Source organism: Schistocerca gregaria, chromosome 6 (genome assembly GCF_023897955.1).
Source record: "Schistocerca gregaria isolate iqSchGreg1 chromosome 6, iqSchGreg1.2, whole genome shotgun sequence".
In the NCBI taxonomy this organism is placed as follows: Eukaryota; Metazoa; Arthropoda; class Insecta; order Orthoptera; family Acrididae; genus Schistocerca; species Schistocerca gregaria.
The window spans coordinates 99,910,172-99,937,266 of NC_064925.1; positions in this window are offsets into that span (position 1 = coordinate 99,910,172).

A 27,095-nucleotide genomic window follows, 5' to 3' on the forward strand; every position below is an offset into this window, starting at 1 on the left:
AAATGTGGCTGTGAATGGCCAAAGAGGTGGCAGATATTTTCAATAGATAAGTGATAGTGTTTTTGCTGTAATTAACAATTTTGTGTGTGCACCACTTCATAGTTTGCTCATGAAGCTAGTGCTTGATTCAGTCATTAGAGATCACCTGGCCTGCTAATACAACAGCAGTTGCATGCACAGCCTGCTGACTGTGCCCCCTTTTGGAACTATACAGGCTGGAGTGCAAGGCTCTGCCAGACACTTGTGTATTGTTAATTGTATTGTGTCTTTTCTCCCATGTATGTGTACTATTCAAGCAATAAGGGGACTGATTGTGACGTTCACCTGCTTTTTTGTCCTTAGTGTTGACGTACTTCATTGCTATACTGGCTGCAAAATGGGGATGGAAGTTCAACACTGACTACTTTAAATGAAGTAGCCGACAAGTGCACATTTGCATTTAGCAGTTCTTTACTTTTACTGTTCACAGCCCCCAATAATGCACAGTTATATGGCCAGTTAACTATTGTTTAACTTTTGTAAGCCTCATTAATAGGTTGCAGTCAAATATCCACATATTGCTACAATAGTTTTCTGTTGAACATCTACAAGCAGTAAAAGCCTAACCACTCAGTTCACAGTTCTTGAAGAATAAAAATGTACATATGGAACAGACACTGTCATTGTTTTAACACATGACCTTATTTCACAGTTTAGTTGATGCATTGTTGTTGTTCTAACCAACACAGGTTCCTTGTCTGAAACTTGGCCATGGATTAACTGTCTTGCAGCCCAAAATCAGTCCCTTACATATCATCATTGTAATAGATGCTGAATCTACACATTTTTTATGTTTACTTTACAGAAATTACAATTAAAATTTACTACATTCAATTAACTGAATACATAGAAAAATTCCACCTTAAACAGTTTTGTTTATTACAAGGGTTAAGCTGAATTCTTTGTTTAAATGATGAAATTAACATATATAGTTACACAAACAATACTTTTTGACAAAACTGTTAATTACTTAGGAATTAATTAAGGGATGGCTTTGCTAACATGTTTTTGAATAGAGATAAATAGATCCTTTAAGAATATTGTTAGTTAGTTGTTCCTTCAAATGTTTATAATTAGTACAGAATTTATATTTGCTTATACATCAACAATAGAATTTAAGGTACAAAACAATTACTGATTTCACCCTGTAATGAAAGTGTCAACTATAAATAGTTGAAATAAATTAGAAAATCAATTACATACCTAAAACTAAAACAAAATTAGATCTGGTATTATATTCTTCAAAACTGAAGGCTAACCTTTCTCTTTTATGAAAATGTAGATTACACTCTCGTATGTTAATAATAATTAGTCAAAAATGAAAAATGAATTTTAAGGAGGCAGTTGGCAAAACAAAGAGAGGAAGGATAAATATCCTAGCTTGTTTCATAACGTCCCCCCCCCCCCCCCTCACTGGATTGACCAAATAGATATTACCAATAGCTAACTGGGCAATTCAATGACCACTAGTGATCCCAGACAGTGGGTTAAAAATCTAAACAAAAGAAATATTACATACAAAATCTTATCAAAACTACAGTAAATATGTTTTTCTTAATGTATACTCATTTGAACTGGCCATATGAAAATCTCCATACAAAATATTTACATACAGTATATTGTGCAATGGCGCACAATACTTTTAATACAAATCAGGCATCTTCATCATAGGTGATGTCCTTTTGGGTAAACAAGGATTACATTCAAAGATACATATCACTTTATACAAGTTCTGTTTTGCTTAAAAAAATAAAACGTCCTGGGCAGCAAAAAGTTAAATTACAGTGCACACCGAGTTCACTTTTTACACAGGAAATTTCACTTGCTCAATGTTTAGTATTTTTCACAAGGACTTTCACTTTTTCAATGAGCTTTCATGCATTTTCTCACCAAGTTGTCCATGCCTTCAACAGGTCCAAGTGGCAGTTAGTAAGGAAATGCACTGCAATCAGTTCTTTTAGATGTGGTTCTCCTCTGCCACAAGTACATGGAAATATTAGACAAAATACCCAACTTTAATACACTCACTTTTACTTCTAAGTGTAGGAAATTTTTTTTCACACTATAATTTATAGTCATTACTTCATAAATAGATACATTACACAGTTCTCATAACATACCAATTATTAACACTAAAATTGACTAAAGTATGAAAGGAGTGAACTAGTAAAAATTTAAAATCAAGTGCACATTCCAATAAGAAACATTACTCTAAGTCATCACTGTCTGAAACTTCAAATGTTAATGTTAAAAAATATCAGCTCAACCACTTGTTTATAGTGTAAAACAACTAAAATTGACGACTTGCAGAAGTCAAGCTTCGATCATCAGAATAATAAAAAGTAAAAGAACCTGTAAAACTCGCTAAAATGGAACATGCACCAGGCATAATAAAATTGATAATAAAATTAATACATCATGGCTACTTCCCTTGTTGCAGCTGTGTCTTCCAAGGTGCATCTCCACATAGTTGTCAAAATATAAAAAACTCTAAAATGGTGTCCCCTATGGTGTTCAACATCTAACTACATGGCTCTCTCCTCTATCGTCATAACCGCCCGTGTGTCTTTGTTGATACCACACACCACGTAGCCAAACACGACACTGAAACACGAGTGAGCTCACACACAAGTAAACAAGGAAGTCACAGAGATGTCTATACAAACAGATAACGTATACATGTTCCAAGGGGCTTATGAAATGATGGTATCCTGCCAATTGTTAAAAATGTAGTTACTAAAAGAAACAAGTGAAATGTTTGAAAAAGTTATTTGTGTCACCAGTTAGCTGTTCATTCAGTCTGTTCTGAATGTTCCCCATGTTGGGAATAGATCAGGATCTCGTTATTTTACATAGACAGGAAAAAGGCAAAAAGCTGGATCTACTAGAACAGCTGGAAATTACGATACATACGTGGATAATCAGAACACACTGAATGAACAGCTAACTGGTGATACAAATAACTTTTTCAAACATTTCACTGGTTTCTTTTAGTAACTAAAGTTTTAGTAATTGGTAGGATACCATCATTTCATGAGGTCCTTGGAACATGTATATGTTATCTGTCTGTATAGACATCTCTGTGGCTTCCTTGCGTGTGAGGTGACTCGCGTTTCAGTGCTGTGTGGTGTGTGGTATCAACGAAGATGCACGGTGCGGTTTACGATGATGGAGGAGAGAGCCATGTGGTTAGATGTTGAACACCATAGGCGACACCATTTTAGAGTTTTTTATATTCTGACAACTATGTGAAGATGACCTTGGAAGACATGGCTGCAACAAGGGAAGTAGCCACAATGTTTTAATTTTATTGTGCCTAGTGCATGTTCCATTTTAGAGAGTTTAACAGGTTCTTTTACTTTTTATTATTCTGATGATGGAAACTTGACTTCCGAAATGCAACAATCTTAGTGTTTTACACTATAAACAAGTGGTTGAGCCGATATTTTTTAACATTGACATTCACAACCACAACCTCTCGTCCAGTATGGATAAAATCGAAATGAAACTTGAAAGATTTAGATTTCTTTCCCTTTTGTAAAATAGCAAAACTCAAGATGTGCAGTAGCACAGATTTACTAATCATTACATTATGAAAAAAATAGAGCTACCATCACATAACTTAATTACTGTTCAACTCAAAATTAAGGGGATGGAAGTTGTACCAAATCATTGCCCCACTTCGTTATTCAACTCTGAGAACTACTCTCATTCAAACATACAATTAAATCCTCACAAAATGGTACCAAATAGTTGACCTGTCTGAAATACTCACATCAGTCTAGCACCACAATTATCATTGAATCAACAAACTTATTGTTCTTCATTCCAATATTACCAATTTAAGCTCATAATTCTTTAGGGGACAAAGATAAGTTTGCAGATAACCTAAAGATGTGTAATGCAGCGTTATATAACTTGTACCTCACTGAAATATTGCTCTTTCTGTTAAGCTCTCATTCCCAGTGGCAGAGTCATGAATTGCACAATATACACACTACCCATTGTTGCCCTAGTTCAAAATTAGATCAGCAATACAGTTACACCACATTTGTATGTATACAGTTATTTTCTCATTACTCAATCATGTCTGTCAGCTCCATTATTTCACTTACCTTTCTTACCTCATTAGCTAGTGGACTACATTCTCAAAAAATATCCCCACTGCAGAGACAGGCTCCCTAACCATTAAGACCCTAACATTATTCATTATTTTATTATTTCATTATTGTTTCATTATCTAATAAATAAACACATGCTCTGCTTATCCAATGCAAAATTGATTCTACTGAAAAACATTCCACAGTAACAGATCCTTATGCTAAGGCAAACTTAACCCTCATTACCAATCAGACAAAATTATCACTTACAAAAACTATTATTTCGCTGTATTCCATCAAACTGCTTGAGCTTCTAGCCTGAAGGGTGATTTACCTACAACTCTTGCTTACTCTTTCCACACGTAATCCAGGCAACTATGTCTAAAGTTGGAATTTCTTGATGTTAGAAAAATCCGTACCATGACACAGATACGTAGTTATCTCCATACATTGATTGCACTGAACACAAACACTTCTATTATACCACAGTTAATATTAATACCTAATATTCAAGATGGTTCTCACTGCCTATTGTCTCTGCTGCTGCATCACATTCTACTAATTTCACACATGAGCCAATTACTTCAGATGTTATTAAGACCTAATATACATCTAAAAATGCTTTCTCAAAGCTATGCCATGAAATACGACTATCAGCTACCTGAGCTGCCTATCCATAAGCATCCCCTTTCAAAAAGCCTCTCACACATGAGACTTTCCGTTTGTCATTCCACATTTCAGGCAAATCATTGAATTCCCTAATGAAATCCAGGGGATGCACTTCCCCATATGATTCAAAATATTACATTTCTTACAACTAACAAATGAAGGACTGTTTGGAACACTACTTACTCTATGTTTTAGATTTTGTACCTCTTCCATCTTTCTCTCCATTTCAGCCAATTTTGAATCTAGATTTTTATGTACTTTCACTTGTTTTTCCTCTACCACTACTGCACACTTGGTTACTACCTCCGTTTCTAAATAATTTTTAATCTGATAGATTTGGACCTCAGGTTTAACCCTATTTTCCGCACAAAATTTCCTGGAGCTTTGACTTCATCCTTACACTGTTTTTTGGAAGCCTCCACCCTCCTACTATAGTCATCACACAGCTTCTTTCTCTCTTCTACACATTTACTACTTATCAATGTTAATGTCTCGTAAGTATTCTGGACTACTTTCTTTATCTTTTCATCACAATCTTTCCCTACTGCCTCAACCTTCTTATTTAATTCTGAAAGACTAGACCTAACTACCTTAATTTCTGTTTTAATTTCTTTCTTCAATTCATCTTTTAAGCTAGTCATATCAGTTTTAATACTACTAATGTCTCCTTTCGTACACGTACTACTCAAACTACTCATAATTTGCATTATTAACATAAGTTCCACTTTTCTGCCTGCTATAGACTTTTTCCTGGCTGATTTTCACTACTAGGTTCCTCCTCATTAACCTTAACAATTTCATCCACTTCAGTACTGTTTTCATTAATTTTGCTCACATCACCATTCAATGTATATGACGCTTTTATCACTCCATCTACAATATGACTATCATCCCTGTCATTCAGAGTTACATTTATATTCGACTTATAATCACTATTGTCTACAGAACCAGTCCCCTGTTGTCCATACTCTCCCATTATTCCTTAGGGTCACTCATTATGTATCACTTAATATTAAAAGGCTTTCACTAGGAATTACCTTATCTTTAAACACTCTTCTTCTTCTGCTGCTGCTGCAGTTGTCACCTGATTAGTCATCTGCATGGCTGCGGCAAGTTTTAAGTCTTTCGGTGAGATACCTTGTTTACCTGCGTGCTGATCGACTGCTCCTGCACTCAGTGGCTGCTTCCATAGAACCCACTCGCTGACTGGCTGCTGTCCTACGGTGGTCATGAAACCTAAGGTCTGATTGGCTGTTGCACTTCATTCGTTTGTTCTTGAGTTCACTACTCAAAGTTTGCGAGTCCTAGTTTATTGTGTGCTGTCTTTGCTGACATGTTTTCTAATAGATCTCAATAGCTCCTTTAAGAATATTGTTAGTTAGTTGTTCGTTCAAATGTTTATAATTAGTACAGAATTTATATTTGTTGATACATCAAGAGTAGAATTAAGATACTAAACAATTACTGATTTCACCCTATAATGAAAGTGTCAACTAGGAATAGTCAAAATAAATTAGAAAATCAATTACATACCTAAAACTAAGCACAAAATTAGATCTGGTGTTATATTCTTTAAAACTGAGGGCCAGCCTTTCTCTTTTATGAAAATGCAGATTACATTCACATGTGTTAATAATAATTATGCAAAACTGAAAAATGAATTTTAAGGAGGCAGTTGGCAAAACAAGAGGGGAAGAAAAAATATCCCAGCTTGCTTCATCACATAATGACCCTGTAGTTTTGTCCATTTATAACCCAAACGAACCCAGCAATAAGTTACAGTGTACTGGGGTTGGAATAGTTTTTGTATTACTTTTTTTTTTACATTACGCTTCATGGAGTAATTTCAACCAAAGCACATGTTGATAATGTTTAGATTCGCTCAAAATGATCTTTCTTGCTGTTTAATCCTAGAATGTACCTGAACAGAGAGTTTATGTTGATTGTACACATCCAACTTACTCATTTTATGGATGACAGTGGCACTATATAGAGACTGATATTAGTAATACTTGAAATGTATTCACAGTTGTGAATATTAACAACCATCAGCTGTATAAAGGAATGATGACAATAGAAATTTGTGCCAGACTGCGACTCAAATCCAGATATCCTGCTTATCGTGAGTGGTCGCCTTACCATTGGCCAGATCCAAACATCCATATGTCATCAGCCATGTGTCTACAACCTGTACTCATACATTCATTATATATATATCCCTGTACAGGGGAGCCATTTTACTTTAAAGTCACTTGCCCAATGTTGGCAGATAAGTACAATATTGCAGTGCCAGTATTATCTCAAATTATGGTGCAATGTTCCTTTGGACATGCATGCGTGGCCAAACGAACAGGCCCAATGGTGACTACAGCCATTATGAAATACACAAAATGTATTTGCAATTGTCAAAACATGCAATATCATATGATATTGGTAATGCATGGTCCTCAGCCACATAATGTAAATTATCACATTGTAAGTTGAATTTATTGTCCTGTTTGGTGGTGTAACACATTGCATTTCCAAAGTTCTGAAGGTGCACATATTGGACAGTCAAAAATGTAAAATAAAGAAAAAGATGCACATGACTTACGGCCGCTCTACAGTTTTAATACAAATCAAACAGTATTCTATGTCAGTCTCTTACATATTTTGCCACCATGTGTTTTAATCATATTCCACATCATAACGGTTACTGTGAGCGTCACCTATGGAACATGTAACTAACCAACAAATTAATTTATGAACTATCTAACAGTCAGGTGGAGAATTGTTCAGTTACATTAGTGAAGAACACAGATGCTTTTCCACAGCAACAAACCCATTCTGTTGCATCTTTTACTGATGAAAAATTTGTTTTTCAGTAAAGGCAGTTCCCCTGTATAACAATGCAGTTAATTTTGCTCATCATACAGGAAGTGTCAAGTCACCTTGAGGTGAATTTCTTCTTCTGCAGTTCAGTCCACATAACTTCTCCATTAGAAACAAATGTTCTTTTACTGAAAAAGCTGTATTAGAACTAGCAGCATTATACAAATCCAATGTGTGCAACAAATGTTTTTCAGCATCAGGTTAACTGATTGATTAATTGAAAGGTAGTTTGTGGGTGAAAACTGCCAAACCCATTCTAATCTCAAGTTCTAGTTTAAATTCTCATGTGCAATGATTGTCACTTGTAACAGCCAGTTTATGGTATTGAACCAAACCTAATCCCAGAAGGATTACAAAATGGATTATCTCTGACAGAATGCTCACTCAAATATTACGCAATTTGACCAATACTAACGTCCAGTTTGTGGTCACAACTTGTATAACAAGCCACACAGTTTCTGATTATTCCTTGGAGAGAGATTAATTCTCTCTGTACCCAGTTCTCATACTAACATATACTCAATTAATATATGTAACCACATTAATTTATTATTTTATTTTCCATTCACACCAATAAACAAAGTAGCAATAATTAATGACAGTCATAATCAGCACAATAACTACAGTTTTGTTTCCAAAATATATTTTAAATACTTGATAATTTCATAGTTTCTAAGTTGCTGACACCTTCTGACCACAGTGATAACTACTTGCAGCTAGTTACTGGATGAAAGTGCATCTGTCACGCGATAACTGTTACTCACTGTCTGAAGCTATCTGCTCACTATCAACTCTTACTTAACACTGGTGTGATATGAAGTGCTACGACTCACCTGTAAGTACAATTTACCATCACAATTTTTTTTTTAAGTTTAAAAGTGCCTTTCATAAATAAAAATTCTTATCATCAGCAAAAGATGCAACATAATCTACATTGCCCTTGATCTGCTGCTGTGGAAAGGTACCTGTGCACCTTGCTAACACCAGCTATGTTGCTCAACAATTCTCCACCTGAAGGTGATAGTGCAAACCACTGAAACATGTAATGACAAAATAAATAAGTGGATGCCGCATAAAATTGTTTTATTTTTAAAGGTACCAAGTCACTGAATAGTAGCAGTGCTGAGTCATCAGCAAGCACATATCTACATATACACATACATACGTGCTCCACAAGCCACCATACGGTGCACAGCAAAGGATAATACGTATGCTACTAGTCATTTCATTTCCTGTTCCTCTCAAAAATAGAGCAAGAAAAAAATGACTGTCTATGAGCCTCCATATGAAGTGTAATTTTTCTCATCTTGTCTTCATGGTCCTGACATGAAATGTACATTAGCAGAAGTATATAATTGGTCTACAGTTGGCCTCAAATGCTGGTTCTCTAAATTTCCTCAATAGTGCCCTTTTTAAAAGAATATCATCTTCCCCTTAAGGATTCCATTTGAGTCCATGAAGCATCTCCGTAATACTTGTGTGCTGATCAAAACTACCAATAGCAAATCTGAATTTGTCCTATCCTTTCATCTAACCTGGTGGGGATCCCAAACACTCAAGCAGTATTCAAGAATGAGTTGCACTAGTATTCTATGTGCTGCCTCCTTTGTAAATGAGCTACACTTTCTCAAAATTCTCTCAATAAAGCAAAGTCAACCATTTGTCTTCCCTACCACCAACCTAATGTGCTTGTTCTATTTCATATTGCTTTGAAAGTTATGTGTAGGTATCTCATTAACATGACTGCATCAAGCAGCCCAGTACTAATGATGTATTTGAAGTTTCAGAATTATTTTTCCTACTCATCCATATTAACTTACATTATTCTAATTTAGAGCAAGCTGCCATTCAACCTATCAACTAGAAATGAATAAGACTGAAACCTTTACTCGATTTCAGATGAATCGATGAATCTTTTCCTCTACACTCACACAGACACCAACCTACTCATGTGTTTCAAATGGGAAGGGGGTCATGTGGCACATCATTTTGAACTGCCTCTTTCTCAGGACTACATATGTGGAATCTGTTTTGAGATATTTATTTATGTATGGGTTATGACCTGTTAAAGTTTGAAACTGCAAGCAGCTGACCAGTTCTGTTTATTATTGCAGGTGATCCACAATGTCACCTCCATAGCAGGAACACATTTAAATTGTGCTAATAATGATGGATGAAGTATCAGAGTGATTGCATCTAACTTCAATTCCTAGCAACCAAAGAAAAATGACGTTACACATATGATAAGCTATTGGGCGAATCTTGTGCAGTGAGTTCTGTGGTGGACATGCCAAGCTGTGGACATCCAAGAACAGCCTCCAATGGGAAGACTGCAGCAGCAATTGTGGCATCTGTTGTGAAAATTCCACATTGCAGTATTTTCATTTATCAGCAATATCCAGTGTCAGTCAGCATTCAATCCTGCATGTGTCACACAGACACACCAATGGCACCCATACAAGTTACAGTTGTAACATCATCTGTTGGAGGAAGACCCTGATTGGTGGGTGCAGTTTGCGGCATGGGTTCTGGACAAGTGTAACAGAAATCCGTACTTCATACAACAGGTTTTGTTCAGTGACGAAGCTAATTTTCATATGCAAGGAGAGGAAAACATACAGAATCATCATTACTTGTCAGATGCCAACCCCTAATGGGTGTGTCCCTGCAAAGTTATTGGTAGTAAAAATGATGGTTTACTGTGGAATTTGTGACACTAGAATGTGGATCCAGTGTTTTTGAGGGAATCTTGGATAGGAGAAGGATCTTAACATGCTCTGTAATTATGTGCTTCCAACACTGTTAAATCTGAAGGTTGATTTGAATCTGTAGGCTGATTTCCGAACCTCCTTCCAACAAGACGGTGCATTTCCCCAGTATGCTACTGAAGTCAGGCAGTTTCCAAGTGAACAGTTTGGAAGTCACTGGATGGGTAAGAGGGGTCCTATCAAATGACAACCATGGACCCCTGATCTCACACCTCTTGACTTTTATTTGTGAAGACATTTGAAATCAATTGTGTATGAGGTAAAAATCAACAATGTAGTCCATCTTTGGTGGTATATTGAGGGGGCCATGTGCCTTTGTTATCCCACAACAGATCTTGTGATGTGTGCTGTAGGACTGGCAAAAAAGACTGTGTTTGTGTATCAAGCACAGTGGAGGTCTTATTGAGCATATGCTGTAATGGCAACTCTGACAATTGTCCTAAGCTTTCAAAATGGTGTGCCACAAGCCCCTTCCCACTTGAAACGTATAGCCCTAATCCAATATGGCAGATTACAAGATAACTGGCACTGTCAGCATAGCTCCATACCAGATGCCATTATGATTCCTCACACTATTCGACTTTTATAGGTGTGTATCCTGACTTTTGCCTCACCTTGTAGATCAGGTGAGATACTATTCTACAATAAATCACCTTCTAAAAAAATTTGGATAATTATGTCATAAGTTACTGACATATCTCCTAAGCCCTTTCTTAAAGAGGGGTTTAAGAATGGCATTTTTTCAGTTAGTGATGTATTGTGTATTTCTTATAAGACAGGGCCTATTATATGGGAGACAATCATTAGTACCTTACTGGGAACACCACCAAACACAGATTAACTTTTATTTTTGAGAGAATATATAATTTTCATAACTTCAGGGGAAGTTGGGGATATATTAATATGAATGTGCCTGGTGGTTACATGCAGCCCAACAAGAAATCTCAGCTATCACATAAGTTGGGGCATGTAATTTTTCTTTCAAAAATGGCAGTCCCACCAATTAACCAGTTCCTTTTGTCCCTTCGATATTTTTATGGTGCAGATTTACATCCTTCTGTTGGAGACTTCATCAGTACAGGAGTCAGCAACACTATCAACAGTTACAGAACCCATTGTGTCCCTGGTTATAGCATACATCAGGTTTCTAAACATATAAGAAGAAACTGCTAAAGTACAAGACCTGTACTTCTAAGGAACTTCAGTCCCACAAGTTTTTTGGTATGCTACTTTTCACACCTATAAAAATAAAACCATAGGTGGTAACAATGCAGAGCAATACAGAGGGACAGAAGGTTATTTTTCCAGCTACAGTTTGTAAATAGTGGACATAGTTTGTAGCAAGCAAGGTTCAGAATTCAGTACCGGGATATGACTAGACAATTTTTCATTGAAACTTCCTGGCAGATTAAAACTGTGTGCCGGACCGAGACTTGAACTCGGAACCTATGCCTTTCATTCGCAAGTGCTCTACCATCTCAGCTACCCAAGCACGACTCATGCCCCGCCCTCACAGCTTTACTTCTGCCAGTATCTTGTCTCCTCATTCTGGAATTTTTCATTGCTCTAGCCTAATAGCTTAAAACTTGAACATGGTTAAGTAGGCAACTGAATTTTATGCATTTTGGGATTAAGCTGCTTATAGGCATCTTCATCCTCTGATGGCTAGTCCAAGCACAAGGGCTGATAATTTTTGTAACAAATCACACATAAGAACAAAAAATAAAAGATCAAGAAAATCCAGGAAGAAATAACAATATAAACACTAAGATAACAATATGAGCTGGATAGATGGTTACTCATCATCCAGAGGTGGTGTTGAGTGGTAGTCAGATATATTTGAAGGTACCTGTAGAATGTTGGAAAATATCAGCTTTCAGGTAAAGACATTCATAAGCAAGAGACAAGCTGCCCCCCAGTGTGCATGCATGGTTACACACACACACACACACACAAACACACACACACACACACACACACACACGCACACACACACACAGGGAGAGAGGAAGGGAGGGAGAGTGTACAGAAAATTATCTTCAAAATAATGCTACTTTTTAGTACCAAGAATTCATCATAATTTGCTTGCTTCACTTCCCAGAATTTTTGTGACAATTACATATTTTGTCGTTCTGTCAACAATTTCATCATTTCTATGAAACTCAATGCACTAAACCTCCTTCCGTTTCCCTTCAGCATTACTTGCTGACTGATTCAGGTTATGTGCATATCCCTATCTCACAGTAATGCAAGTTTTAAAACTTGTTGATCTCTCATTTTTCATTGGTAGTAGCACTTTGTGTGCTACATCACAGGCTTTTCGCGTTCAGCGTTAATGCTTCCCAGGACGTATGCACTTATAAGAGAAAAATGTTTCAAATCATTCAGTAAAACTGTACATAGTAAAATTTGAAACACCATTGGCAGGCTCTTATAGACAGCAACAGAAGTATGCAAACACTTCCCTACCCGGACAACTCTAGCTGTTTGCTGGCAACCTCTACTTCTGTAAAAAATTCTTTGGAAGTAAAACAATAAACACACTAAATACTTACTTCACAGTCATCTGCAATAATCAAGCACAGTGAAGTCACAATACCAACACACCGAAGGAAGAGTGTCAACGACCCCAAGAAAAATTAGACTAATTATAGGATGCAAACAGGCATTTAAGCAGTGATTCTTCCCAAATTCTGTATGTGGCTTCAAAGGGAGGAAACTGTAACATGACAGATCATATCTCTTGGACAGCAACACCACACAACTTTACTTTAATGACTGAAAGAGTTAGTAAGTGATGTTTGATGCAACCAAATGACGTTAATAGCGACTGTTTTATCTACTGTGTGCCAATGTCAACTTCTAGTCATTAAAAATGAAGAACAAACAGTGCCAACAGCCACATCTTGGTACTCCATGGGCAAGTTCACATTACAGTCAAGGAATATGTACCATTTTCGTGATAAGACCCATCTCATGGTACCAGTACATAGTATATCCCCCAAGGGTGCTCCTTTTCACACAGCTTGCACTGTGCAGGATTGATTTTGTGAGCACATGGATGAGCTGTTGCACCTGACCTGGCCATCACAGTCACCAGATCTCAATATTATTGAGCCTTTGTGGTTTACGTTGGAGAGATGTTTATCATTGCTATCTACCTCCATCATTGTTACCTGAATCTGCCATGATTTGGCAGGAAGAATGGTATAAGATTCCTTAGTGAACCTCACAGAAACTTTATTTATCCATCCTGAGACCCCTGGAAGTTGTTTTGAAAGCCAACAGTTTTCTTGGATTGTATGGTTTGTGTTCGTGGTTTTTCCATATTTTTGTGCACCCTACAGAAGGCATATTGCATCCATTTTTTATTATCACTAGAAAAGGTAGAGTGAGTGTAGCATATGTAAATGACAAACCACAGATATTTTCAGAATATTAGTTAAAAGTAGGTTAGGTCATCTATAGGGATCCCCCTAAAATATTATTATTTTTTCTGTTTCTTAGATTAATAATCAGAACTTGAGTAATGATTCACGTAGAAAATTTCTGTTTGCTGATGAGATGGTTTATTTAGTATAAGAAGAAAGAAGCAAACACATCACCATTAACAGCCAATCACCATAAAGAAAGAGACAACACAGCTCACTGGTAACATATGTATCTTAATTATGGGAGAAAACATTTTGATTGTATCGAAACAAAGATGAGTGCAGGTAGGTATCTTTCAGCACTAGAACCATCCGCAGAACATTTGTATCCCATAGCAAAATTTTAGGCCCTCTTTGATTTATAATTGCGTTAGGAGGGGGATAGCGATTCATGAACTGAAAATTCCTTTGCCTAGTTTATTGTGAAATGAAACTCAAAGCTGTCAGTTGATTAGTTTTTGAGAATAAATAATAAATACCTAGTATTAACTATGCGGCATTTTTATCCCACTGAATAAACTGAGTGCAGTTGATAACTACACATTGTTGGTATCCTTTATTGTGGCTGCAATGCAGGTATGAAACTGATAAATAATATTGATGAAGTGTTGGAAGGAACAGTCATTAGTGTTAGAAGAAATACATCAGTTGGTGTATTTATTGCTGTTCTGTATGTTAGGTGTACCACTTCATCTAAAATAACAAAAGTTGACCTTTTTTGGTCAGAGAAAAGAGGAATACAGTTTTACAAGTCTGTGATGTCACGCAGTTGCTTCAAGAAAATCATAAGGTTCCAAAGTCTGACTTGTGGTTGACATGATTAGATGAGATTAGATTAGATTAATACTTGTTCCATAGATCATGAGTACGACACTTCGTAATGATGTGGAACATGTCAGGTTAATAAAAGCTGTCTGTACAAGATATTACGTTACACAAAATATTGCATGACACTAATGTTTAAGTTTTTTTTAATGTTAGTTGGCTATCTGTCAGGCTTTTGATGATGCTTGGTAGGTGACCAAAGACTTTTGTGGCACAGCATAATTTACCCCTTTCTGTGCCAAAGTCAGATGTAACCCTGCATAATGAAGATCATGCATTCTCCTGGTGTTATAATTATGCACATTGCTATTACTTTTGATCTGGGTTGGATTATTAACAACAAATTTCATAAGTGAATATATATACTGTGAGGTTCCTGTGAGGATCCCTAGAACCTGAAATAGATGTCTGCAGGATGACCGTGGGTGGGTTCCAGCAATTATTCTGATTACACGTTTTTGAGCAATGAATACTTTTCTACTCAACGATGAATTACCCCAGATTATGATACCATACGAAAGCAGTGAATGAAAGTAGGCATATTAAGCTAATTTACTGAGATTCTAATCACCAAAATTTGCAATAACCCTAATAGCATACGTAGCTGAACTCAGACGCTTCAGCAGACCATCAATGTGTTGCTTCCAGTTTAATCTCTCATCAATGGACATACCTAAAAATTTTGAAAATTCTATCTTAGCTACAGACTTCTGTTCAAAGTCTATATTTATTACTGGAGATGTGCCATTTACTGTACGGAACTGTATATACTGTGTATTATCAAAATTTAAAGAGAGTCCATTTGCTGAGAACCACTTAATAATTTTGTGAAAAACATCATTTACAATTACTTCACTTAGTTCTTGGTTTTTGGATGTTATTACTGTACTTGTATCATCAGCAAAAAGAACTAAGTTTGCATCTTCATCAATAGTAAGTCAATAATTTCTTTCAGGAGTGCTATTTCTGCAAGGTTCGCAGGAGAGCTTCTGTAAAGTTTGGAACTTAGGAGACGAGATACTGGCAGAAGTAAAGCTGTGAGTACTGGGCATGAGTTGTGCTTCGGTAGCTCAGATGGTAGAGCACTTGCCCGTGAAAGGCAAAGGTCCTGAGTTTGAGTCTCGGTCGAGCACACAGTTTTAATCTGCCAGGAAGTTTCATATCAGCACACACTCCGCTGCAGAGTGAAAATCTCATTCTGGAAATTTCAGCAAAATTATTGGATTGTGGATGATAAAGATTCCAAATATATGCTAAATGCATTCATATATCTTGATAAATGCGGAACTTATTTTGATGGTGTATATCTTAGTGACTTTGTAGTGAAGTAGGTATTAATAGTATTGGATGACATTTGACAGTTGGTCAGTTTTTGAACAGTCCTTTGACTCATCAACCATTAGAGCAAAATAGTTGTTTTTTTTTCCCCTAGTTCAGCTGAGGTACGTTCTGACACGTTGTTGCTAAGAATTTTGTTTTGTATATCATAAGGTGTGTACTTTTCCTTTTGTGATTCAAGTTGTTTCCTAACATTCACACCTTTCTTTCACAATAAGTTCCATAAACTCATCTATCAGAGCAGCAACTGATACATTCTCTCCAATCTTACTTTTAAATTTTTGAAAGAGTCCTTAGCAACTTCAGAGTTTTTGTGTGAAGCTATTCTCAAGTAGTTTATAGCCAGAATTAGATTCTATTGCTCTTAGTGAAGCTCTCACTTAGAAAACTAGGCAATTCGCTTTTTGTGCCTCGAATTTAGGGACCAAAAAAAAAAAAAAAATTGGCAGGCAAAATAATATGCTGCATTATGTACGATAATGTATTCCTGCCATAGAAAAATTTTGTACTAACCTGGCTGGAAATTTCTTTTTCTGTCTCCCAGAATTAGGAAAGGAAAATACCTTAATAGACGCTCCTTTGATTCATCTGTGGATTTCGTAGATATACTAAAATCGAAGAATATGGGTTAGTGCTGATGACGCTGCTGCTATCGGTGCCTAATCTTTACCTTTATTTTCAATGAGTTTTTCATTTTCCAACTGTTTTAATTCTTTTCGTACTTCCATTTCTTCATTATCATCAAACACAATTTTTTCTACTTCAGTTTTTGGATCATGGAAACCAGCCACTGCAGTTACAGATGGAGATGTTGTAATGACCTTTTGTTGCCGACTGAAGTAATCTGCTGTGTTAGGCCATCTTGCCATGTTACTACGTTCACTTCTCCTACCAGAAACAAAGAAGAGGCAACAATTGAACTAGTTTGCTATCTTGTTGTTCAACAGGTTCGCAACGGATAGGTCGATGTTAACTTTGTCATCATAAGATCACTTTGAATGTATTTGTTTTATTTTATAGCTTTAATATATGACAATAAAGAGCGTCTTTCCTTAAGTGTATGACAATATATTTTAATTTTATAAAATAAACTTTGACTTTGGGTTTTGATTCTGATCTTCTTTGCATGGGCCAGACATGTGGGACCAGGAAATATTAGGTAGCCTGGTGCACCCTGGCGCTACGACTGCATGGATTGCACAAAGCAGACACAACAATTAGTACCTTAAAAAGCGGCAGAGTTAGTTCTCCAGGCATGTAAATTCTACTAGGTAGAGTCAGAAACAGAAACAGTGGCCTGCTGCATCTCTCACCCCAATGTTGCTATTTACCAGAGTAGGCAACTGCTGGAGCATGAGGCGTGGGGCAGAGAAAGCTAAATACTGGGTGTACCAAAAAGAATCATTCGATTTAAAAAAAACATAAGCATTATGCTATTTGAGATATGTGTATGAACAACATAACTGTTGGAGAGAGCAGACTCTCGAATTTTATGTGGTTCACTCTAGGTGGCAGCAGTGTGTGCCCAGTTCTAGTATAAAAATGGTGTCGGAACAACAGAAAGCGTTTTGTGTCCTACGTTTTGCTCAGTGTGGGTCAAAAACAACTGTTTAGTGTGACTTTCGTACTACAGCACAGAGTATTAGAGTATTAGACGATGCCATGAACAGGTTGTTTCCGTAAAGGCAAATCGCCGGGCTGTCCCCGAGTGTCCGACACTGATCTTGAACGAATCCACCACTGTTACAAGAAGCACATATCTTGATATGCTTGAGGACTTACTTTTCCCAGAGTTGGAGACTGATTCAAATGGCTTCATTTACCAACAGGATGGGGCACTGGCACAGTAGAATCTGGAATTTTTAAATCAAAGGAGTACTGAACGATGGATTGGTTGCACTGGACCAAATGATCCAGCTTTGCATTACTGGTCTGACTGTATGGGATTATTTCTTGTGGGCATTTATAAAAGACTGTGTTTATGTGCCTCTGTTACCAACAACAATGAGTGAAGTGAGACATGCATAACAGCAGCTTTGGAAGCTGTAACTCAAGACATGCTCGCTACAGTGCGGGAACGGTTTGAATACCGCACTGACATATGCCTTGCACCTATGAGAAGTGTAATAGGATGACCGGAGTGGATGACGTGGTCGAGTTGTAAGGTGCTGGGTAGAAGAAGGTGGCTGTTTTTAGCAATCTTCCTCTTTATTGTTGGTTCTCCGACTACATTTTCCTGTGGCTCAGCCCCACCACTCGTGTCGTGATGGAGACGTGCTGATGCACGCAGCCCAGGGTACGCGACGCCGTGCTCGGTCAGCGGCTGCGCAGGCGGTGGGAGGTTAGCAGCACGAGGCCCGGCCCAGCACGGCTCGTGACGACGCCGGGAGTCGCCGGTGCAGCAGCGGGCAACGCCCCCTGCCAACCGGTCCTCGGAGACGGCGTCACTGATGACGACGACGTGACAGCGGCCGAACGCCCAGTCGGTCGAACCGAATGCCGACGCCCACCTCTGATGCCCTTAAATAGTGCACGCCGGTGCTGAGTCAGCCGGTTACGCGGCGGCGTGTTTATCAGCAGGTTCTTGATGAGCTGGCTAACGCAACCGCGCTACAAGCGGCCCGCGCCTGCGTAATTCTGCTAATGCTGCATTCTGATGGCTGCCGCACACCTACACACGTACCGACGCTCGTTGCAAAACTGTGTCGCCTGCATAGCGCGCCGGCCAGCCTTCGTCCGCCGTTTGCCGCGAGGCTGGCGCATCGCGCACAGAAACACACTAAATCACAATTTCGCACAGTATTTTCTAAAAATAACTCCTTGCCCTCTACAGAAGGCATGAAAAAACACTTTCTGAGTTTCCCGTTCATTAAAAAACGAAATTCATTGAGTATGTTTATTAGTTTCAGAAATACAGACGTTCCAAATCGGATGATTTTTTTTTATTCAACCTATATTCTCTGTATCTCTTTGCACAGAAAATATGATAGCGGCTTTCTGAAGTGCATACTACTCCCGATTATGGACCAGCGTCCCATATATATCTGCTACTGTTAACACCACAACACAGATGGCTGCGTCTGGAGTGGTACTTACTGCTGATGAATGACATCACGTTGTACTGAGTGATGAATCACAACTCTGCACTACTCCAGATGACTGTCTTTGGCGACTGTGGAGACAACCTAGAAAGAAGCCTCATTCTTCCAATGTCGTGGAGAGCACACCAGTAGTAATCCCGGCGTCATGTTGTGGGGTGCGACTGGGCATGACTTCAGCCCACAGCTGCTAGTGACTGAGAGAGCTTCGATGGCACAGTGGTACAACACGGACTTCCTGCATCCTTACGTGTTCCATCTCATGCGACACTATCGTAGTTCCATTTTTCAGCAGCACATTGCTTGTCCACACGTGGCACATGTGTCTTTGAGCTAACTGTATGATGTTGAGGTTCTTCTGTGGTCAGCAAGATTCGCAGATCTCTTCCCAATAGAAAATGTGTGGACCCAACTTGGACGTAAACCCCATCTCAATGTCCGTATGCAGAGTGTCAATGACCTTTTACAAGAGTTGTGTGCCACCTTGCTTCAGGAAAGTGTAAAGCCGCTTCATGACACCCAATCCATCAGAATCATCATCCAGTCCAGAGAGGGTTTAATGCCAAGTTATTTGCCAATTTAACTCGATTCCATAATCACAATTTTTTTGTAAATTTGCCTCCACTTCATAATCACAACTGATGAAATTTCATTGTATTTCCTCCTCCTCTACTGGGCGCTTAATTTTTTTGGTTTATTTATTTATTTTGTTCGGTAATATATTTTTCACTGAAATGCAGTACCTACCAGAACTATCTCAATAACGAATGACGTTATTTTAAAATGGTTTTCTCCAGCTTCAAGAGCTCAACAATCTGCATCTGGCAACAGAAAGTTAATATACCTGAAGATGGAATCGGCTTTCCGCTAAGCTGATCTTACTGGAAACTGGTAAAGCTCCATTAACTGTCCTTTTAAAAGTTCAGGTCTCTCTGTTTCTTTGGGTCTTCAGTGTAGTTAAGGTTGTTCATCAAGTAATTGAGGGGCTTGAGCTTATAAATTACGAAGCACTACCTTTCTGGACACGTGTCGTACGCCATAAAGACCTATTTAAACGTAATTGTTATGTGGGACTATCCGCTGGAGTAAAATTAAGGGGTCTGGTTTTAAGAGACGGAAAATCCCAAATACAACTAGCGAAAAGGAGGACTTTATTACTATATATACTATTACTGATGATTTCCAAGAGCATAGGCAACGCGAAAGAGGCTCAGTAACTCTTCGTTGGTTTTGTTTAGTAAAGCCGTTTTGAAGGGAAGCAGCCACATCAGGATACAAGAGAAGAAGATAGTAATTTGTGAAAAGTGAAATGACGCGTCCTGATCCATGTCATCTGAAGGCAGCAGCCTATTGCTGGACCCAACAGCACGGACATAGAGGAACTAGTTAAATTTCTATAACAGTAAAGAGATTACTGCCTCAGTAAAATAAAAAGAAGAGTGTTCTGAGGCAAGGTAATACAGCATTGAACAGTACTGTCGAGGTGGTATTATAAACAATGTCGAAAGTAAAACGCTAGTGAGGTAAAAGCAGGTGTTTTAGAAGTAATTCGTTAATACTTATTTTTCATGAGCAGATATTGAAACAATAGTTTGAGGAATTCCACGTGGATTTGGTTTATTAGAGTGAGTCATTATGTTAAGTAGGTGTTAGAGAAGTTGGTGTATACCTGTGTTGTAGAAGTTACATGTTTTCCACCAACTGTATCGTAATTCTGTTCATATATTTTTCATCTGTGATTTCTTGGTGCAAGGTGCCTGTTTCTAATTTCTTCGAAGCAATGGCGAAATGTTTGACATCGATGTTGGGGTGAACATTCACAGCAAATTGCGTTCGGGGATTGAACTGCAATATTCCGGAACTGATGACACTGTAAATTAATTACCATCAGCAACGTGCACCCGCTTGAAAGGAACTTTTGGTTATTGCTAAATGTGGTTTCATATCTAAAACATACTAGGCTGATTGAGACAGTATACTAATAATTGAATATCACAGACCTTTTGCCTTTAGAAAGAGGGAGAATACTTGGCTGACAAAATTTATCGAGCAGAGTCTTACAAATTCAACGTCACCACTGAAGGGCGCTCATACGATAGTTTGCAGGATGGGGGGAGCGGGGAAGACCTGGGGGTGTGTAATACTTTTTATATTTTCGAATATGAATGGCTACTCTGAAGTAGCAATAAAAAAGTTGCAGGTCCAACCCTCTTAGAGGCGAACGTAAAAAAAAAATTTAAAATCATTTTCTTTAACACCTGACTACACTATGTTTTGTTCCTTTCCTTAAGAGCTAGGTGGCGAGGGGGAGGGAGTTGGGTAGGTGGCTTCTCATTGCCCCTCGGGTATGGCCGATGGACGGCCTTGTCACCGTTCCTCCAAAGTTACGATTCCAGTAACGTGCATCTTGATTCCTTCGGAGCCTTCCTTCACGCCTACTTGCTAAGAGCCTCACATACGGTGGTAGTGCTCTAGAATTAGTCGTACCAGAGTCTTGTGTGCAGTTTTCTTAACATTTGCACAACACTTTGGCAGCATGCTACCAACGGATCTAATTTCCTCACGGTCCTGTCTGCTATTAATTATACACTCCTGGAAATTGAAATACGAACACCGTGAATTCATTGTCCCAGGAAGGGGAAACTTAATTGACACATTCCTGGGGTCAGATACATCACATGATCACACTGACAGAACCACAGGCACATAGACACAGGCAACAGAGCATGCACAATGTCGGCACTAGTACAGTGTATATCCACCTTTCACAGCAATGCAGGCTGCTATTCTCCCATGGAGACGATCGTAGAGATGCTGGATGTAGTCCTGTGGAACGGCTTGCCATGCCATTTCCACCTGGCGCCTCAGTTGGACCAGCGTTCGTGCTGGACGTGCAGACCGCGTGAGACTACGCTTCATCCAGTCCCAAACATGCTCAATGGGGGACAGATCCGGAGATCTTGCTGGCCAGGGTAGTTGACTTACACCTTCTAGAGCACGTTGGGTGGCGCGGGATAAACGCGGACGTGCATTGTCCTGTTGGAACAGCAAGTTCCCTTGCCGGTCTAGGAATGGTAGAACGATGGGTTCGATGACGGTTTGGATGTACCGTGCAGTATTCAGTGTCCCCTCGACGATCACCAGAGGTGTATATCCAGTGTAGGAGATCGCTCCCCACACCATGATGCCGGGTGTTGGCCCTGTGTGCCTCGGTCGTATGCAGTCCTGATTGTGGCGCTCACCTGCACGGCGCCAAACACGCATACGACCATCATTGGCACCAAGGCAGAAGCGACTCTCATCGCTGAAGACGACACATCTCCATTCGTCCCTCCATTCACGCCTGTCGCGACACCACTGGAGGCGGGCTGCACGATGTTGGGGCGTGAGCGGAAGTCGGTCTAACGGTGTGCGGGACCGTAGCCCAGCTTCATGGAGACGGTTGCGAATGGTCCTCGCCGATACCCCAGGAGCAACAGTGTCCCTAATTTGCTGGGAAGTGGCGGTGCGGTCCCCTACGGCACTGCGTAGGATCCTACGGTCTTGGCGTGCATCCGTGCGTCGCTGCCGTCCGGTCCCAGGTCGACGGCCACGTGCACCTTCCGCCGACCACTGGCGAAAACATCGATGTACTGTGGAGACCTCACGCCGCACGTGTTGAGCAATTCGGCGGTACGTTCACCCGGCCTCCCACATGCCCACTATACGCCCTCGCTCAAAGTCCGTCAACTGCACATACGGTTCACGTCCACGCTGTCGCGGCATGCTACCAGTGTTAAAGACTGCGATGGAGCTCCGTATGCCACGGCAAACTGGCTGACACTGACGGCGGCGGTGCACAAATGCTGCGCGGCTAGCGCCATTCGACGGCCAACACCGCGGTTCCTGGTGTGTCCGCTGTGCCGTGCGTGTGATCATTGCTTGTACAGCCCTCTCGCAGTGTCCGGAGCAAGTATGGTGGGTCTGACACACCGGTGTCAATGTGTCTTTTTTCCATTTCCAGGAGTGTATGTGATCGAGCCTCCATTTCTTTTCATAGTGTTGACGGATGGGTGTAGGCAATTTGACCTACCAAACATCACTCCAAAAGCTGTAATCCATTACTAATCTTGCCATTTTATCATTTGGATGCATTCAGAGAAAGGGGTATGTCGCCAAATGTAACTTACGTCTAAGCGTGCCATATGTCCCTCAAATGGGAAAAAAATGCAGGTGTGGCAACAAATCTGCCTACACACGCTTTCACTGACCAAGATTACCAAGTTCCTGCTTCAAACAAATATCTTTTGATAGCAGTAGAGCATATATTCGAAATTTTCGACAAAGCTATTGGTAGTGCTGTGACAAATGCTACTACGAAGGTGATATTGTTCTGTTATTAATACTAAGGACAATGACAGGTTTTCCAAAGAGCTTCAACAGGTCAGCACCTCATTCTGTATTATTTGGTGTAAATGTGTTGGATTCTTAGTCCAGGCATAACGGGCTACTATAAACGATTTTTTTCGTTTTGAAAGCTCTATGGTTTCAAAATTATTACATATTCAAATATAACTGATGATTGAATAGAGCCGTAAACTCACCAAGTTTGCATTTTAAACTCTACAAAACCGAGCGAGGTGGCGCAGTGGTTAGGCACTGGACTCGCATTCGGGAGGACGACGGTTCAATCCCGCGTCCGGGCATCCTGATTTACGTTTTCCATAATTTCTCTAAATCACTCCAGGCAAATGCCTGGATGGTTCCTCTGAAAGGGCACGGCCGACTTCCTTCCCCATCCTTCCCTAATCCGATGAGACCGATGACTACGCTGTCTGGTCTCCTTCCCCAAAATCAACCAACCAACCAACTCTACAAATGCTCTATGAGTGCCTCTCTCGCCATCGTCGATTTCGTTCCATACCTTATGTTGCAACATCGGTTCAGCTATCATTGCATAACACTAAAGCGGTTCGTGAGCTGTTGCAGTGGTCTTGGCACTGGAGATACGATCCAATGAGGGGTACTCCGTCTTGTAGAAATATTACATTCTCGGAATCAGCAAACAATTGTGGAAACAACCACAACTACAATATTTAAAGGTAAGAGGTACCCGTCACTGTGTTACAGAAGAAGAACGGCTTACACAGCTTGCACTATGACACTGCACGGAAAACATTAACCTTTGACCAATCTCGTTCATGTGCTACAATTTCAAGATTTTCAGCGCCCCATTGTCTCACATTGTGGTGATGAACATTTCCAGATAAATGGAAGCTTGCTTATTCGCTGAATATCATCTTGGTGGTGAAATGTTCATCCTCAAGTGCTTCCCGCATTCTGGGGCGAAACTGAAGGTTGTGATTTTTGCACTAGTTGCAGGCGGAATGGACTGAAATGTGAAACGTAACCACAGTCGCATGATCTTCCACATAATTTGTTGAAGTATTCAAGTTCGTGGCTTGCGCAGACAAGTCTTTTTCTTTTTTTGGGGGTGGGGGGGGGGGGGGTGGGGGTGGGGGAGAGTGCGCGTACGAGACTTTTCCTCACTCTCTTCTAGGTTGCATCTAGCTCATCTGATCGATCGGTACTTTTCTGCCCACAGAGACAACCAGAGTCCCGAAATTGTTGGTACCAACGCACTGTCCTCAGGTTACATGTCGGTTCTTTTCCATATTTCTTCCTGAATACTCGCTGCACTGTTATACAGACAAGTATCTTGAATACTCTAACACAAAAATACTCTTTTTCTATTCTGTCGGCGCTTTGTCAAGGCACTGCAGTCGTAACGCCAGCTGGTGAGCACAATGCAAACTCGGTGAATTTACCGTTCTGTTCATGCATGAATAATGTCTTACTTTTAATACTTGGGAAAAATGTAAAACTCTGAAAACGAATGGATCGTTTATAGCAGACCTGTAATTTCTGTAGCCGAAAGCACCATCGGTCAAATGGATCAGAGTTGTGATCGTAGGAAGCTCGTGATGGTGGAGCTTTTTGCAGTCTGCGAAGCAGAAGCCGAATTGGAAACTGCCGTTTACCTGCAAATGGGACGTTCTGACCTGAGTCAGTGGCAGGTTGAATTGTTTTCTTGAGGCTTAACTAAAGGTTGTGCGGTATTATAATGTTTGCTTGAGAGCCATCTAGGTGTTCAACTATGTAATAGAGAGAAAAAAGTAATCTCTATGAACATCTTTCCATTTTTAAGTGTGTTTCATGTGCCTCATTCGCCAAAGAAAGGCGAAGAATCCTACGTATCTTCTCATGGTGTAGTTCATCTGGTAGGGCTAATGCCACTGTCGTTGTCCTGAGGCAATCAAGTCACCACTCACGCTGAAGTTATAGTACTACAGCCAAGAATCTAAGTGATATGCCTGTACGATGCTCTTGTGTGCCTCATGCCAATGATTCGATGTTTCCTCAAGTCCACAGGATGGCTATAAGCTGCACGTGCACGTCTTGTGGGCACTCTGTATTGCGATCTCCACCTACGAAGTTCCATCGTTCTACACCTGAAGGAGTTCCTTTTTAATGCAGAGAAAACAAGCTCACATAAGGATTATTTTTTCATCATTGCATCCCACAGGCACGGTAATACTCGAATATAAGCGTAGTAGCGTACAGTGGTATAATGGCGTACTTCTGAACTTTAACAAGTTTCTCTTGAGACTCTTTGTCCTTGAATTCCAACAGTCTTACCAAGTTTTATGGAAGTAACTCTCTACATTCAAGTTCGTAAAGTTATAATAAGGTAACAAAGCAAAATTATTATCATTTGCACTGAGGTGATGAATAGTGATATGCACGTATACAGTTGACAATAGTATCGCGAACATAAATGTAAGGTGACGTGGTCTCCTGACCTTCATTTCTTACATACTCTGTCCTCACAATCGTATTCTGCACATCAACACGCCTCATTCGAACCCAAACTCGATAATGTAGAGCCAATTTTGTATGAATTCATGCAAGCGATATGAAAATCTAATAAGTAAATAGCAAGTGCGAACCGAGGTTGAAAAAGTGAGGCTGGCGTACATAACATGATGGCCACATGTATTTTCGTTCTAGGGGGTCGGCCGGGGCGTGGGAGGCCTGTCCCTTCAGAGGGGTGGGTCAGCGCACATCTACTTTCAGCCGTAGCGACCGCCCAGAGAGACCACAGCTTTTGCCAGAGCGAAGGGATAACAGCCCCTGTGTTCGACTTAAAACAAATTCCGCTACATTGTTTGGGAGCACCCAGAAGACGCATTTTTTTTCACAGGCGGACTGCGTAGTTACGGAGTTTTCACAGGAAGACAGTAAACGTCTAATGGGGATGCTACATCTTTCCGCATTGATCGACTAAAACGAAACGTCATTCTCCCATTTAAAAGAGTAACACTGATTGGCGGAATATTTCTGACGCAAAGAGCCAGAGGTGTGAGGGAAGACAGCTAATGATATACCCTTGCAAGTTTTCCAGAAAAAGGGGCCATTCTGTTGTCGCTCTTGGAGTGGGAACACGTAACAAGAGTGAGTGCGCTCGTATGCATACGCAAAGAGCAAGGAACAAAGTGTCTCCTCAGTACTTCACTGGGAGAGCACCTCTGTTGTTAGCAAATCGGAGTGATACTCTATATTGAGTCGCTCGCGGTTAAGCGTTGTTCACTGTGTTGGCCACCACACTTATTGTGCAGTGCGAACACAGACAGAGTACTAGTTAAAGGCCTGCGAGCGAATATTGAGTGGCATTGCGGTGGACTGATTGTCTGTGTACCACGCCAATTGTTAGACTCGGGGCGGATAGCAGTCCTTGACTTCATCAAGGCGTTGGGAGAGTTTGATTGGCGAAGATCAATCCAGACAGAAAGATATAGTTGTGCTATTTGTCAGCAGCAAGCGACGCAGGCAGCAGTTGTCACAGCTCACAGTATTGTGTGCTACAGCATATGTGAGACCCCTCTGTCCTCCGTAACAGTATACCCCATTACATTT